A 14,243-nucleotide genomic window follows, 5' to 3' on the forward strand; every position below is an offset into this window, starting at 1 on the left:
TTGATTGTAGGCTGCATGAGACGAGCAATAAGCATGAATTTTGCCATCGCATGATTTGTCATTGATTCTTTCTTATCTATTGCAATAAAGACTGCAATGTGACAACTTGAGAAAAGCAGCGACCCACGCAAAATTCATAATGCCAACTGCAGAGGCTTCTCCATGAGCTTCTTTACCTTCTGTTTGTGGAGGGAGCTGTCCTTCACCGTGCCTCTGAGGGACGGGTTTTGCTTCTGGAATCGCAGCCGCATATGCGTTCTCAGGGCCACTTCCAGCTCCAGCTCCTTCTTCACGTTGGGCAGGATTCGTTCTAGCGCGTGTTGATCGTGACAGGCTTTTGGTCACTGGCAGTGACTGGACAGGATGATTCAAGTTCATGGTCACATCTTTAGGACATCTGTAACTGTCCTTTTTCCGAGAACTGATGGTCGATTCGTCTGAAAGGGAAATAGTGGAGCTAAATTGTATATCACTTTTATCCACCTGACATAGGATTGAAATTTCTCATGACATGTCACTCAAATGACTACCTAACTTTATGACTTGATCTTGTTAATGTACACATCATCTATTTTATCTCTTGTGTCACGTGTGGAAAAATAATCCCACCAACGGTTTCTTTCTTGGTTTCAGCCAATCGTCTCATTCTCGGATATCCAGCTCTTACTTCCTCATGAAGATTTATCTCCATGAGGAGTCCCAAAGAATTACTTAGGAAGATGCTGCAGGAAAGACTTTTCTCTCGAGATACCCTTTTAAAAATACCATGCACATTTGACTTCTCCAATTCTTTAGTGTTAGGAAATAGGTTCTTCACCAACAATGTGCAACCTGTGCTTCACTAACAGCGAAATATCAGGTGAGAAAACTCCCCTTTAGTGGTGGGAGTTGGCACGCTTTCTGCCTCATATGGTGTTACAGAGTGTCCCAGAGCACAAAGACATGAAGCAACTCGCCGAGGATCACCTAGCCAGGCTGTGTCAGAGATGATACTTCAATCTGTGTCTCTGTGACTTTGAGGAGAGCTCTCTATCCACCATGTTCAAACACTTTCTCACGGAAAATACTCACAGTTACCATCCGTTCACTGACATTATTTTCTGTAACGACCTCCCATTTGCTCTATGTTTAGTGGCAATAATATTGTCACATTCCAGCTACTTTAGTCACATGACAAGATTGCTTTTAATTCACTAATTTAACTTGCTATAGATTAATCTTTTCACTTTCAATACCCACAATCAATTCAGCATGAAAATCGCAGTTTATTGAGCTTAAGCGTTTCCTTTGAAAAGTTGAGAAGACTACTTCTATACATAGAGGACACAAAAGTGCAACTAGAGGACTATGACGTAAGAAAGTGATTGAAGCAGCAGAGGAGGTTATCCACATTTACTTTTGTTTGCTTTCAACTTTCCCTGACACTTCCTTCAATCATGGTATTCCTTCAAGTTATTATTTCCCAATTTCGTTCCTCCTTCATACTCTCTCAGTGCTAGAGGAATTTATATTCACTCCTCTCGCAATTTTGTCTTGCAATAAGGCTAAGACTCTACGGAAGCTGTTGACTCCCAGATTATCAATGGCATCTTCAGTGTGAAAGCTGATAAGTCTTTTTCTCCGTTTTCCTCTTCCTGCAACTTACACAGCAACATAGCCTTGCGAAGGAGGTTGACCCACGCATTGGCAGAACAAGTTCATTGCTTGGGAAGCTCCAGAGGAATCTATGGGAGAGATGAGGTAATGCACCATGGTGCTCCTCTGAAACTTGGTCACTAGACCAGCGCCATGCCAGGGAACTGAGTCGCCTCCATCTGAATTTTCTCTGGAAGATTCTGAAGATCATCTCCCAGGAGAGGAGAAGATTCCATACGCTGCTGTACTGAACTTGGAAATGAACCCCTGATCATACAAATTCTGCAACTCTAATGGGGAGTCATGGTGAATGCAAAATTAACAGTAGTCGAAAGGTATATTTTATTAAGAACTTCCAAATGGCAAATGTTCACAGAGGGATTAGAAGAATCAATAAAGGGACACTCTGAAATTCTCTCTTAAGAATTTTGAAATTGACTGTATACCGTGGGACACACTGGCACAGGACCTGTCATCCTCGCGTGCCTGAGTCAGAGAAGGTTTTTTGCTCTGTGAACAAAGCAGAATTGAGATAGCTACAAGGAAACCTGGGATGAACATTTTGGTAGTATTCACCTCAATTGTCCACACGGAGTATTCGTGCCTGAGTCATGGTCAACAATTCAATACTATTATTTGCGTCATCATCCACAGTTGGACACATTGAATCTTAACTCTAGCATACTTATGTTGAGTTGGACCTCTTTCAGAACAAAGCACACTCATGCTGGCCGCATTTGCAGATTTCGGAAGAAAATATTCAATTGCTACTGAGAACTGAAACACGTCTTTAATTTCCAGAAGACAGGGACAGCTTATGCACCTGGAGGTGAGCATTGTTTGTTCGTATGTGTATATTCTGTGTGGATATCATTTAACGTCTGCGAATAGGGAGATGATTTTCTCCCCGCAGAAATTAATAAAGAAGATTGTGCATAAATCAGAATATAGGCTCGGAGGAATTAGGGCTCAATATATCTCAAACAGCATCTACAGTACTGTCTAGAACAATGAAATCATGGATCTTTGGGCTAACTGAACATAGAATTCTTTTTGTTTCTATATAATACTTGATCTCTATTTCTCTTTTTGATAAGTTCTGAAGGAACAATCACTCTTCGGTCTAAGTTGAGTGAACTTTAGGAAGCATTGCATTTTCATGTATGTAATAGTAGGTGCTATGTAAAATTAGTTCATATTCTTTATAAGAAGTGCACACTTAAAAGCAATCAACAAACCGATGTAGTGGAAATTGTCAGTCAAGAGATGATCTGAAGGGACACAAAGAGGTAACACAGGTGAGGTCAATATGCAGAGTAATAGAACCGTTGGGTTTGAAAGTGAGTCTAAAGATGAGTAGGATGAAATAAGGCTGATTTAGAGTTTGACTTTTAAGATCCTTAGTAGCCAACAATCATTCATCTCGTAAACATTTGCTGGCAGGAGAGTTACTGTTCTAAACAATTGAGAATTTCCTTTTGAACTTTGTACTTTTTCCTATGGCCACCTCGTTTTAACATCCTTAGATTATGTAGCTAGATGCCAACATGAAAGAAAGTACAGCAAAAGCTGCAAAGAAATGAAGAGAACAGAAACCATGAAGGATTCTTGAGGAAATGAATATGGGGAGGGGAAACGTGTATCTGGATGAAAAAAGGGAAAAAAAAAACTCGCATTGGAGATCGAAGGCCTCATACCCTCCTACCCCAAACTGATGAAAGCAAAGGGATCGCTGGTTGCTTTCTCTTCCTAGTTCCAATGAAGCCGTGTACTACTATGTACGTTTACGACTTCCTGATGGTTACTCTTTTGTCACGATTTATTGGCATCAGACTATGAAATCTCTTTTCTAAAGTTACAAGTGTCTGAACATTCACAGGTTTTAGTAAGGAGATATGTAAGTTGCTTTTTTTTTTTAAGATGGAACTTATTACACAATTTTTTCAGTTTGCATTTTGTTTGATAGACACAGGGAATCAATAAACAAAGGTTTAAGAGCCAGGGGATCAGAGAGAGACAAATGAAGTTTGAGAGGCAGTGTGGATAGACATCTGACTCTGGAATGAGGTAGGACTGAGCTGGAGTTTCACCCGTGATTTTGATATTGTGTCTGTGACTATTAACATACCACTTCCCCTTTCCGTTTTCCAGTCAGTTCTCTGAAACATTAGTTTCACACAAAGTACTAAACGTGCCCTAGTCAAGAGAGTTAACTGATCCCAATGGAATTACAAGTCTAATCTCCAGCACTAAAAAGAATAGTTTGACATTGACTTGTATCTTAGGGAAGACATCTGTTTAAAGAATTCATTAAACTAAAATTGATCTTATTGTGTTGCCTGAAACTAACAGTCAGAATAGAAAAGTGATTTGCAAGAGAATGGGAATTCTAAATTTAACTCATTAGTGGACAGATGAACTTCTGAACTAAATTCAGAGACAAAGAATCATGACTCAGGCAGTGAGAGGACGATTTAAAAAAAAAAAAGACAAAATCAATCTGATTCACTCAAAAGAGAGAGACAGAAAAAAACCCAGATCTTAATATGTGAAATCACTGGCAAGGACTGTCTCAAAAGAAGCAGGAAAAAAGTCCTCTTCCTTAATACCATATTCCAAAGGCAAGTCAAAGGAAATGAGATCTCTATCATTAAGTAACTCTTTCAGCTCCTCTGATTCGGCCAAGAATCACGACTGCAAGGTGTGCAGATAATAAGCCAGCAGTTAATGTGAAATTCACTGTAACACTTTCAGGTACCTTAGAGGTAGACAGAGTATGATTGCATGGAGTGAAATTCACAAGAATAAAAAGATTAACAGAATTTTCAAAGATTAGGAAGAGATAACTATAAATGTTCCAGGTCAAACAAATCTACTGAACCAAATGAACACAAATCTTTAAACCTGAATACGACACAATCACCTTCATTTATGAAGATTCTAATGACAGCATTACCAATATAGTCCTTGGTATGGTAATTTTATCCCATTCTATCTAATTTCGTAGAAGCAATTACTGTAATTCTGTACTTAGAGTTCTTATTCCTTGGTATTATATATGAGTTCTCATGATGAAGGTTCAAAACATCTCCACCACACTTGTACCACATTATACAATAAATAATATAAATACTTAGGCTAAAATTGCAACTATGCACTGCGACTGTGCAGTGAGATACAGAGATCATGTAAGGTAAACTTGGAGGCTATTGCTGGCAATACATCTTCTTTGTTTGATACCCTATAAAGCAGGTGGACACTCGTCAGTGAGTGGGATTTCCTTAGGGCTGAATGCATAAACTAGAGCGCTGTATGTAAATGTGTGGGAAGAATGTGTGTTTGCCTCATCGTAGCCCCACTGAAGCCTGAATCTCACCTCTAATTTTGATAGGGGAGTGCACAAGCTGTGGTTGCCTTGACTGACATGTCGAGATGTAGGGGTAGTTGCTCCCCCCTTCTCCCCAGACCCTGCGAGAAGGGTGATTAGGGAATGTTGAAGGAAGCAGTACTCCCATCGCCAGAAACTCCCTTTCAAAAGATCAGACTAGAATAAAGCAAGAGGATTAAGCCCTCTGAGGTGTCTTCTGGCCCACTACATGAACAGTGAATCTATGACAGCAGCCATGCCGTGCGCTAGTATTTATCTGTCTTATAATCAACTAACTCGTTCATTTCATATCTCGGAAAAGGCAAATTGATTAAATTTCAGCTTTGGGGAAGACAGCTCTAAAAAATCCAAAACCACGCATAGATGGGCATTTTGTGTGGATATAAATTCATATAAGCCGAATTGTTTAGCTAGTTAAATATTTGAAAAGGGAAGTAACAAATCTCAGCTGTCCCGGAGAAGATTAATTTATCACATTGGTCTATGCTACTGCCTTTCAGTGCTTGTGAAACATGTTACATTGATTAAAGGCGAATATAAAAATACTTGTTGAAAGACATCTGCTTGATTCTAGGCTCCAGGAGAGGAGAAACGCGAAATGAATTTTGTCATCACATGACTTTATCATTTATATTTTCGTATTTCTTGTAATAAAGATTGGGATGTAACAATTTGAGAAAGCAATCGGCCCATGGGAAATTCATAATGTTAACTGTACAGGCCTCTTCATTAGCTTCTTTACCTTCTATTTTTAGAGGGAGCTGTGGCTCACCCTGTTTCTGAGTGACTGGTTTTGCTCCTGGAATCACAATCTTGTACACATTCTCAGGGCCACTTTCAGCTCCAGCTGCTTTATCTTCTTTTACAGGAGACACTCTAAACTCATTGGATCCTGAGTGTTCTTTCATCACTGGCAGTGAGTGGCACGGATGATTGACATTACAAGTCCTATCCTTAGAGTATTTGTAGCTCTCCTTTTTCCGACGACTAATGGCAGATGCATCTGAAAAGGAAATGGTGGAGTTAAATAGTACATCCATTTTATCCACCTGATGCATTATTTAAAGTTACCCCAGGATGTCATTCAAATTACTACCTAGCTTTATGATTTTATTTTTTTAATTCATGTGTCATGTATTTTATCTCTTTTGTAACGTGTGGAAAAATACTCCCAATAAAGGTTTCTTTTTTGGAGCCTATCCTCCCTTTCTCAATTACCAGTTCTTACTCCCTCATCAAGATTTATCTCCATGTGTAGTCTCAAAGAATTTCTTAATACGATGCTTCAGGAAAGGCTTGTCTTTTCAGATAACCTTTTAAAAATAACATGCTTTTGACTTTTGACTTTTCAAACTGCTTAGGGTTTGGAAATCGACTCTGAACCTAAGATTTTTTATCCTGTCATTAATTTATAGAGAATGCTCCTGTAAGGAAACTTCCCTCTAATAATGGAGGCTGGTTCCATATCTGCAACTTATAGTCTTAGACAGTTTCCTTAGGCACTTAGAAGTTAAGAGACGTGCCCAGGGTTACCGAATCAGTGTGTGTCAGTGATGAGACTCGAAACCATGTCTCTTTGCCTTTGAGGCCAGCTCTCTATCCACAGTGCTAAAATTTTTTTTCTGGAGAACATGCTTACAATTATGATCCTTTCAATTACTATAGTTTAAAAAATGTACGAAGTACAGTCGCATCATTTTTTATAATTTGAACTGCTTTAATTTGACTAGAAGATACGCTTTTTCATGAATATGCTAACTTCTTGAAGATTAAGCTTTTAGCTTTCAATATGCATTACAAATTCAGCATGAAAATGCCAGTTTAAAGATATTAATTGTTCCCTTTTCAAATATGATATGGCTATTTTATACTAGGTTCAAAAAGTGCAAATAAAGGACAACGATGCCTGAAAGGGATAAACACCAGTATATGTAATAAATATTTAATTTTCTGGGTGTTTAAGTTTTCTTCCATCCTTCCCTTAGTCATGGCATCCAATATCTCCTCTCCTTTTCACTATCTCGTTTCTAAACTTTTTTATATTCACTCCTTAAAACCTTTTATCGCGTTTTGGTGTAACACTAATGAAAGTGCTTACTCCCAGATTATCAATGGTTTCCTAACTACTAAGTCTTACAACCTTCTTCTCAGTCTTCCTCTTTCTTGACCTTACATAACCTCAGGAACTGCTAAAATCCCATGCCTCAGGGATAATCTTCCTCCATAGTATTTCTTTGCCACTCTCCTAATTTCATTGGGATGTGATGAGAACAGCTTATAAGAGACTTTCTTCACGTATTGACCAGGGGCCTAGACTGACTGACCGCAGGATTATTCTCATTATACTTTACCTGAATTTCAGCAAAACATTTGGCAAATTCTCTCATGTCTTCTTTGTGGACAAAATGACAAACGCAAGTTAAAGCACAAGACACAAGTAGTATGGCTAGATACATTTTCATCTCCCTTTCTTGCAATTCGTTCAACTATGTGCTCAACATGATTCAATATAGCAGCCATAACGGCTAGAGCAATTTTAGATTTCATTAAAATAGAGATCATGTTCAGAGCAAAGGAGATGTTAGTCTGGTTGACCTCTGCTTGAATACTGTGCTTAGTTCCGGGCAGCATATTTTAGGGCTGGCTCCTGGATCTCTCAGCCTGTTTTTCCTCCTGAACCTTAAAATTCAACATGAACAGATCTGAACGCATCATTTCCTGTCTTCTCATCTCTGTCTCTGAAGTCATCAATCCTTTAATATTGCTCATCTTTGTTAAAAACAGGCCGTCTTCTCAGTCGTCTGGCTCTATGTTTTAACACTTCTTTCATTCCACAAATGTGTGTGTGTGTGTGTGTGTGTGTGTGTGTGTGTGTGTTTATGTAGACACAGAGATCCGAAAGTTACTAAGTCCTTTTAATTCTACCTCTATATAACATCTGTCATCCTCTCCAGTTCCTTCATTCCTAAATCCACCTCCTATTTCATGAACTTTTACCTGAATTCTTGCAATAAATTACTAACTGATATTCTCATCTCTGGTTCTTATCTTCTCTGGTCCCTTCAACACAAAGTCAAAAAGTAATCTTCTTAGGGTACTTACCTGGCCATTCTCTTCCTGTAAAACCTTCTGTGGTACCCTACTGACTCCACTCAGAGAGCATCAGAGTTGTGAAATCTTCCTTCCTCAACTATTATCCTTTTTCATCCTCTTCCCCCCTCAATTTTCCTGAAGCACAATTATCCTTCTCCCTTACCTCCTTTACTCCAGACATAGTTTGCATGTTGTATCGCTTCATGGAAAGTAAATTCCTTGAGGTAAAGGAATGTTTGTTTTTATCATTTCACCCTACAGTAACACAGCAGACATTTGAGATGCACAGGATACATAACAGTTGCTTAGTGATTATTAACTTGAACTGGGAGAATACATTATAACTGGATTTATTGCCTTCATGCAATACAGAAAAAAAGCTAGGAACCATAAAAATACAATTTGAAAAATGGTGTTCAGAACAGAAATGTAAAAACCTGAAGACTACAGGAAATGTCTTCTATTAGCTGTGATTTTTAAAAATTCATTCATCCTCATATTTGTAAAAAGGGGGAAAAGTACAATACCATAAATGACATCTAGATCATCTAAAACTAATTCTTCAAATAAATCTGTAAGAGAAGTGGGGAGAAAGGGGAGAAAAAAGAAATATAAATACTTAAAATTATTTTTTGCAATAAATTACCGACTGGTCTTCTCATCTCTGGTTCTTACCTTCTCTAGTCCATTCTATATAAAGGCATGATATATTTTTCTTTAAGCACATAACCAGGCCATCCTCTTGCTCTAATGTCTCCTGTGGTACCCTACCTGCCTCAGTTGCAGGGACATCAGAACTATGAAACCGTCCTTCTTCAACCAATACCCATTTCTATGCTCCGTCCCTCTTCAATTTCATAGAACACTATTATCTTTCTCCACTCCCTTAACCTCCTTGACTCCAGTGTTTGTAATATAGACCATAAAAATGAGAAACTGTAGGTGAATAAAACTATTTATAGCAACTCTTTTTGTGTTGGCAATAATTGGAAATTGAGGGAATACCTTTCAGCTGGCAATGGTTGAGCCAATTATGGTATATGAACCTAAGGGAATACTATTTTTCTATAAGAATTTTGTAAGAATTTATTCTATAAGAATTGATGAGCAGGTAGACTTGAGAAAAACCTGTAAAGACATACACAAACTGATGCTAGTGAAGCGAGCAGAAAATAGAAACCATTGCATACAGTAACAGAAAATTTATATGATGACAAACTTCGATCGATTTAACTCTTCTCAGCAAGACAAGTATCTAAGACAATTTCAAAAGATTCATGTTGGAAAATGCTATTCAAAACCAAAGAAAAGAATATGCAGATAGAAGGATACAATTTTGTTCTTCTTTTTTTGGTTCTTCATTCTCAGAGTTTTTCGATTGGGTTCTAATTCATCTTTACAGCATGAATGATGTGTAAGTATCTTTGATTAAAAAAACAGAATTGTGCAAATGGAAAAAAATCCACTAAAGAAAGCAACTCTTTTAAAAGTAGAAATGGCCAAGTGGAAAAGGAGGCACAAAAGCTAACTGAAGAAAATAATGTCTCAGAAATTAGACTCTGGAAATGTAAGTAAATCACAGAAGGATTGAGTTGGTCAAACAGAAAGTCATAGAAATGATCAATAATTTTATCAAAAGAATGACAATAATGAGAAAACCCACCAAAACATGGGATGAAGTCAAAGCAGTTCTTAGGGGAAATGTTATACTCTACAGGCTTACAATGAATAAAATAGAGAAAGAAATCAATGAATTGGGCATGCAAATAAAAAAGTTAGAAGAAGAACAAATTAAAAATCTCCGAACATATGCCAAATTAGAAATGTTGGAAATCAAAAGAAAGTTTAATAAAATTGAAAGTAAGAAAACCAATGAACACATACATAAAACTAAGATTGGTTTTATGAAAAAACCAAAAACATAGATAATACTTTGGTTATCTTGATTAAATAAGAAACAAGAAAAACCTATTCCCAGAGTCAAAAATTAAAATGGTGAATGCACCACCAATAAAGAAGAAATTAAAGCAAGAATTAGGCACTATTTTGCTCAACTATAGGCCAATAAATCTGACACTCTTGGTGAAATGGATGAACACTTACAAATATATGAATTGTCCAGATTAATAGAAGAGAAATGAAAATACTTCAATAATCCCATTTTAGAAAAAGATATTGAACAAACAATCAATGAACTTCCTAAGAAAAAATATCCAGGGCCAGATGGATTTGCAAGTGAATTTCACCAAACTTTTGAAGAAAAACTAATTCCTATACTATTTATGCTATTTGGAAAAACAGGTGAAGAAGGAGTCCCGCCAAACTTCTTATATGACAGAAATTTGCTACTGACACTTAAACCAGGAAGACTCAAAATAGATAAAGAAAATTATAGAGCACTTTCCCTAATAATATTCATGCAAAATTATAAATGAAATGTTAATAAAGAGAGAGGAGAGGGAAGTGAGGGAGAGAGAAAAAGTTGGAACTTAAAATTTCACAAAACTGAATGTTGAAAACTATCTTTACATGCAGTTGGAAAAAATACTACGAAGAAAAAAGAAAAACAAAACAAAACATTTAAACACTAATTGAATGTCATTCACACTGTTATTAAGAAAAGCAGACAAAATTTAGAAAAAGAATAAAGAAGTAAACAATTAAGATGCCTATACCGTGTTCATTTCAGTAAATTTCAAACTTTCCTAACCATCTATGTTGGTTCTGAAATATTCCACTTTTCATTTAAGTGCTGACCCTATTCTTTTTTTTCAATAAAATAATGGAAACATAAACTAATGCTAGAAGGGATATCAGAGGATATCTAGTCCAACACAATTATTTTAGAGGTGAGAAAAATGCAGCTGAGGAATGTCAAGTGACTTGTTCACATTCACACAGGTGATATTTGAATCCAGTTTTTCAGACTTTGATCCGTGTTTTTCCAATGAGAATGTGCCTGCTTCTCTTAATTTGAAATATTAAATATAATAGAATATTTTCCAGCTCCTGGGCACATAGCACTCTATCTTCAGCCTTAAGCTAAAGAGACTTTGAAAGTGGTCACTATGTGCCAGGCCTAGAGGCCTGAGGGCTACCCGAGTCTTACCTTACCTCTATCACAGGTCTTCGGCTGGCCAAACCGGATAAACGTATGAGAGAAGAGACTTTCCAGAGTCGAACAAGGGTTAGGCTTTATTCAGCGTCCTGGTTACAAGTGCAGGGGAAGCTCTTCCTTAGGAGGGAGCGAGGAATCTCCCAAGGAGGCAAAGATCTTACAATAAGAGATTGGAAGTAGAAGTGTAAGTGGGGAGAGAGGGGGAGGGGAGAGCGAAGAGAGGAAAAACGGAGCCTTCTGTCCTGTCAGGGCCCCTGCCGAGCTAAGAGAGCCTTCGGGCTTTCCTGATCCTAATTAAGCTCTCCAGCCACATAGTTTGCACCTGAATACCGTGCCTGTTAGATAACAATAGGTGTGGCCAGATCCGGGACAGTCTCGAGGGGGATGATCCTCCCATCACGTTTCTCACGGGCAGAGGCAGAAATACACAAGATTGCTCGGTCTCACTCCTCGATTCCCTGGTGTTTTATGGGGGGCCTCATGAGAACTCTAAGATTTAGAAGTTCCCACCTTTACCCGCCCGAGACTGTCCACATAGAATTGAGCTTCCATCCCCAGCAACTATGCAGGTCAGAATTCCAGCTTAGAAGCTGAAGGCTCTTTTGATAGCAGTATTGAGGTTCTTTTCTCTGGCTTATTTATTCACTGCAATGCAGTGAAGCAGTATTGATGACCTAAGGGAGTACAAATTATGAATTAAAGTTCTCATGCACTTATGGCGCCAAGTCACAGGAGTGTTTGAATTTAAAAAATGCACAACTAAAGAAGCACTTGTATGTCATGCTATAGACTAGTATTTAAACAGTATAAAATGTTTTATAAGGGAAGATGATGAAGGAAATCATTGCAGTTGACTAGCCATATTATCTATTGTCAAAATAAAAAAAAATACTTCACGAATATCAAAAAATAAATTAGCACAGAAACATAGTACTTTAGAAGGGATAGAATTTCAGAGGGCATTCCAAACCCTTTACTTTCTGTTTGTAAATGGAAACTAAATGAAAATGAAATTCAACGAGTTGAAGGAGCTAATTTGTGGAAGAGCCAGGAATACACCACATAGTCCTAAATCCTGCCTGCTTTATCTATCTACACTACAGCACTGTCTCATTGGAGAAGAATAACTTTACTTGCGTGCATTTGTCATTCCTGGTTCATGGTATTACCCACGATGAACTATGCAGGAAGATGACATTACACAATTAAAATTTTATGGTTGCAAAAAAGAAAACTGAGTATCAATATTCAGAGAGCAGGAAAAAAAGAATTTTGGATTTCAATGTTTTGGGATAATTTATGGCTTTTCTCCCACGACCCTGAATTAAAATATCAAAGTAATCAGAATAAAGAATTAGGGAATACACAACTCCAGAAGATAATAATTTGTCAAAGTTGCAGAAAACTCATAATATTGGGTGATTCTGACAAAGAATTTAGGGTTATTCACAATTAATGTGAACACAAGAATGCAAGAAATAATGGCAAGAAAGCAAGATGTTGTTCTAGGGAAGTGAAAATGACTACCAGGCCCCAGGATCAGAATTCTAACCCACTCACACTTCATGATAAGAGTCCTGTTCCCTTTGACAATATGATTTGTAAGGAAATTTGTATGCAAAGGGTTCACGATTAAAAATACTCAAGAAAGAAAAGGTTCTCAATTTATTACTACTCTAAGCTTCACCCAAAATCAATGAAGGTTTATGGTTTAAGGTAAATAGTTCCGTAACTCCGCAAGTTCAAACGAAGTGAAGAGATCATCAATTTCAAGTCTAGTGACAAGTGAAGCGATGCGGCGCTACTTCACTTGTCCATCGAATAAAGAATTTTACCAGTTTTTTGAGGAACATAAATGGAGTGCAACAAATAAATGTCTTTTGGTGGAGAATGGGTATTTGAAGAAAAATATGTACTTTATAATAGCAATTTATGAAAATTTATTTTTCTTCTTATGACTATCCCCAGTTGTTTTAAACTTTTAAAATTCTAACACCAATAAGTTTATGTTTATACTATGATTTTGGCTGCTATAGAAAATGTTATTGGTTACTATACATTTCATAAAATCATTGTACACAATCAGTTATCTGCCATGACCATATTTATGAATAGCTCTTATCTCTCAGAATTCCTAGTCTTCAATTGTCTTTATATTTAGTTCTGTATTCTAGAATATAACATTTTCTTGATTGGTAAACTTCATAGATACTCCATCTTCAATGAAATTCCTTAGTGCAATTATGTTTATTAAAACTGGATATGGCATTTTAAAAATATTTGCACCTAAAATGTGTTTATATAGTTATATGATAAAAATTGAGGAACAAAACTTGACTTTTTTAGCTTTAATCGCTTGTCATAACAATTTCATGTATGTAGCTATGGATAGCCTATTTTACAAATGAACAAATGAGGGAAAATGTGGTTCACTTATCACCTGAATGTCTATAGGAAATTGAAATACGTTGTTTTGGAAAGGTTATTTTGCAGGTAGTAATAATATATACCTACAATTAAATACTTTTTCTTCTGCCATTATGATTTCTCATTTCTTTCACGGAAGGGTTTACATAGTTCATCTCTTTCAGATAGATACTGTAATATACCATGGTTAAAAGTACATGATCACACTTTCCTTTTAGCTCTGTTAGCATGTTCAAGTCACTTAAGCTTTCTGTTCCTCAGTTTCATCCCCATTCAAATGAGAGTACACAGAATCAGAACACCCACACTAAATTTCTCACAAGGCAATGAGTAAATTGATTTGAAAAAGAAATCTCATAAATGTGGAATGAATTCATTATTACAAGTCCTGGTCATTAAGATTCCAAAGGGTCCAGCTGGCAGGATTAAATATTAGGAGCTAACTCAGAAAATCTCCTCACATTGAAAGTTTGAATCAAGAGATTAGAAAGTCTTTCTAGGGCCATGTTGGAGATGGGCACATATGTAAATATCTACCAAAATTCTAGGAACATATATGTATTATATTTCATATCTCTGTTA

The 14,243-nt window shown here is 36.9% G+C and overlaps 1 protein-coding gene across 10 annotated transcripts in view; it reads right to left on the reverse strand.

Annotated features, from left to right (window-relative positions):
• Nucleotides 1-9,866, reverse strand: part of LOC140512539 (ankyrin repeat domain-containing protein 26-like) — a 60,551-nt gene extending 50,685 nt beyond the window's left edge. For 6 of the 10 annotated variants that reach the window (XR_011969792.1, XR_011969795.1, XR_011969793.1 and 3 more), the window contains exons 1-2: nucleotides 5,766-9,865; nucleotides 177-437 (exon numbers count right to left, since the gene is read on the reverse strand). The gene's annotated coding sequence lies outside the window, so the exon portion shown is untranslated. Of the gene's footprint in view, nucleotides 1-176; nucleotides 438-5,765 lie in introns of all 10 variants that reach the window. The other 4 variants (XR_011969799.1, XR_011969796.1, XR_011969798.1 and 1 more) reach the window with 4 other exon arrangements.
• Nucleotides 9,867-14,243: the final 4,377 nt, after the last annotated feature.

Source organism: Notamacropus eugenii, chromosome 6 (assembly GCF_028372415.1).
Source record: "Notamacropus eugenii isolate mMacEug1 chromosome 6, mMacEug1.pri_v2, whole genome shotgun sequence".
Lineage (NCBI taxonomy): Eukaryota > Metazoa > Chordata > Mammalia > Diprotodontia > Macropodidae > Notamacropus > Notamacropus eugenii.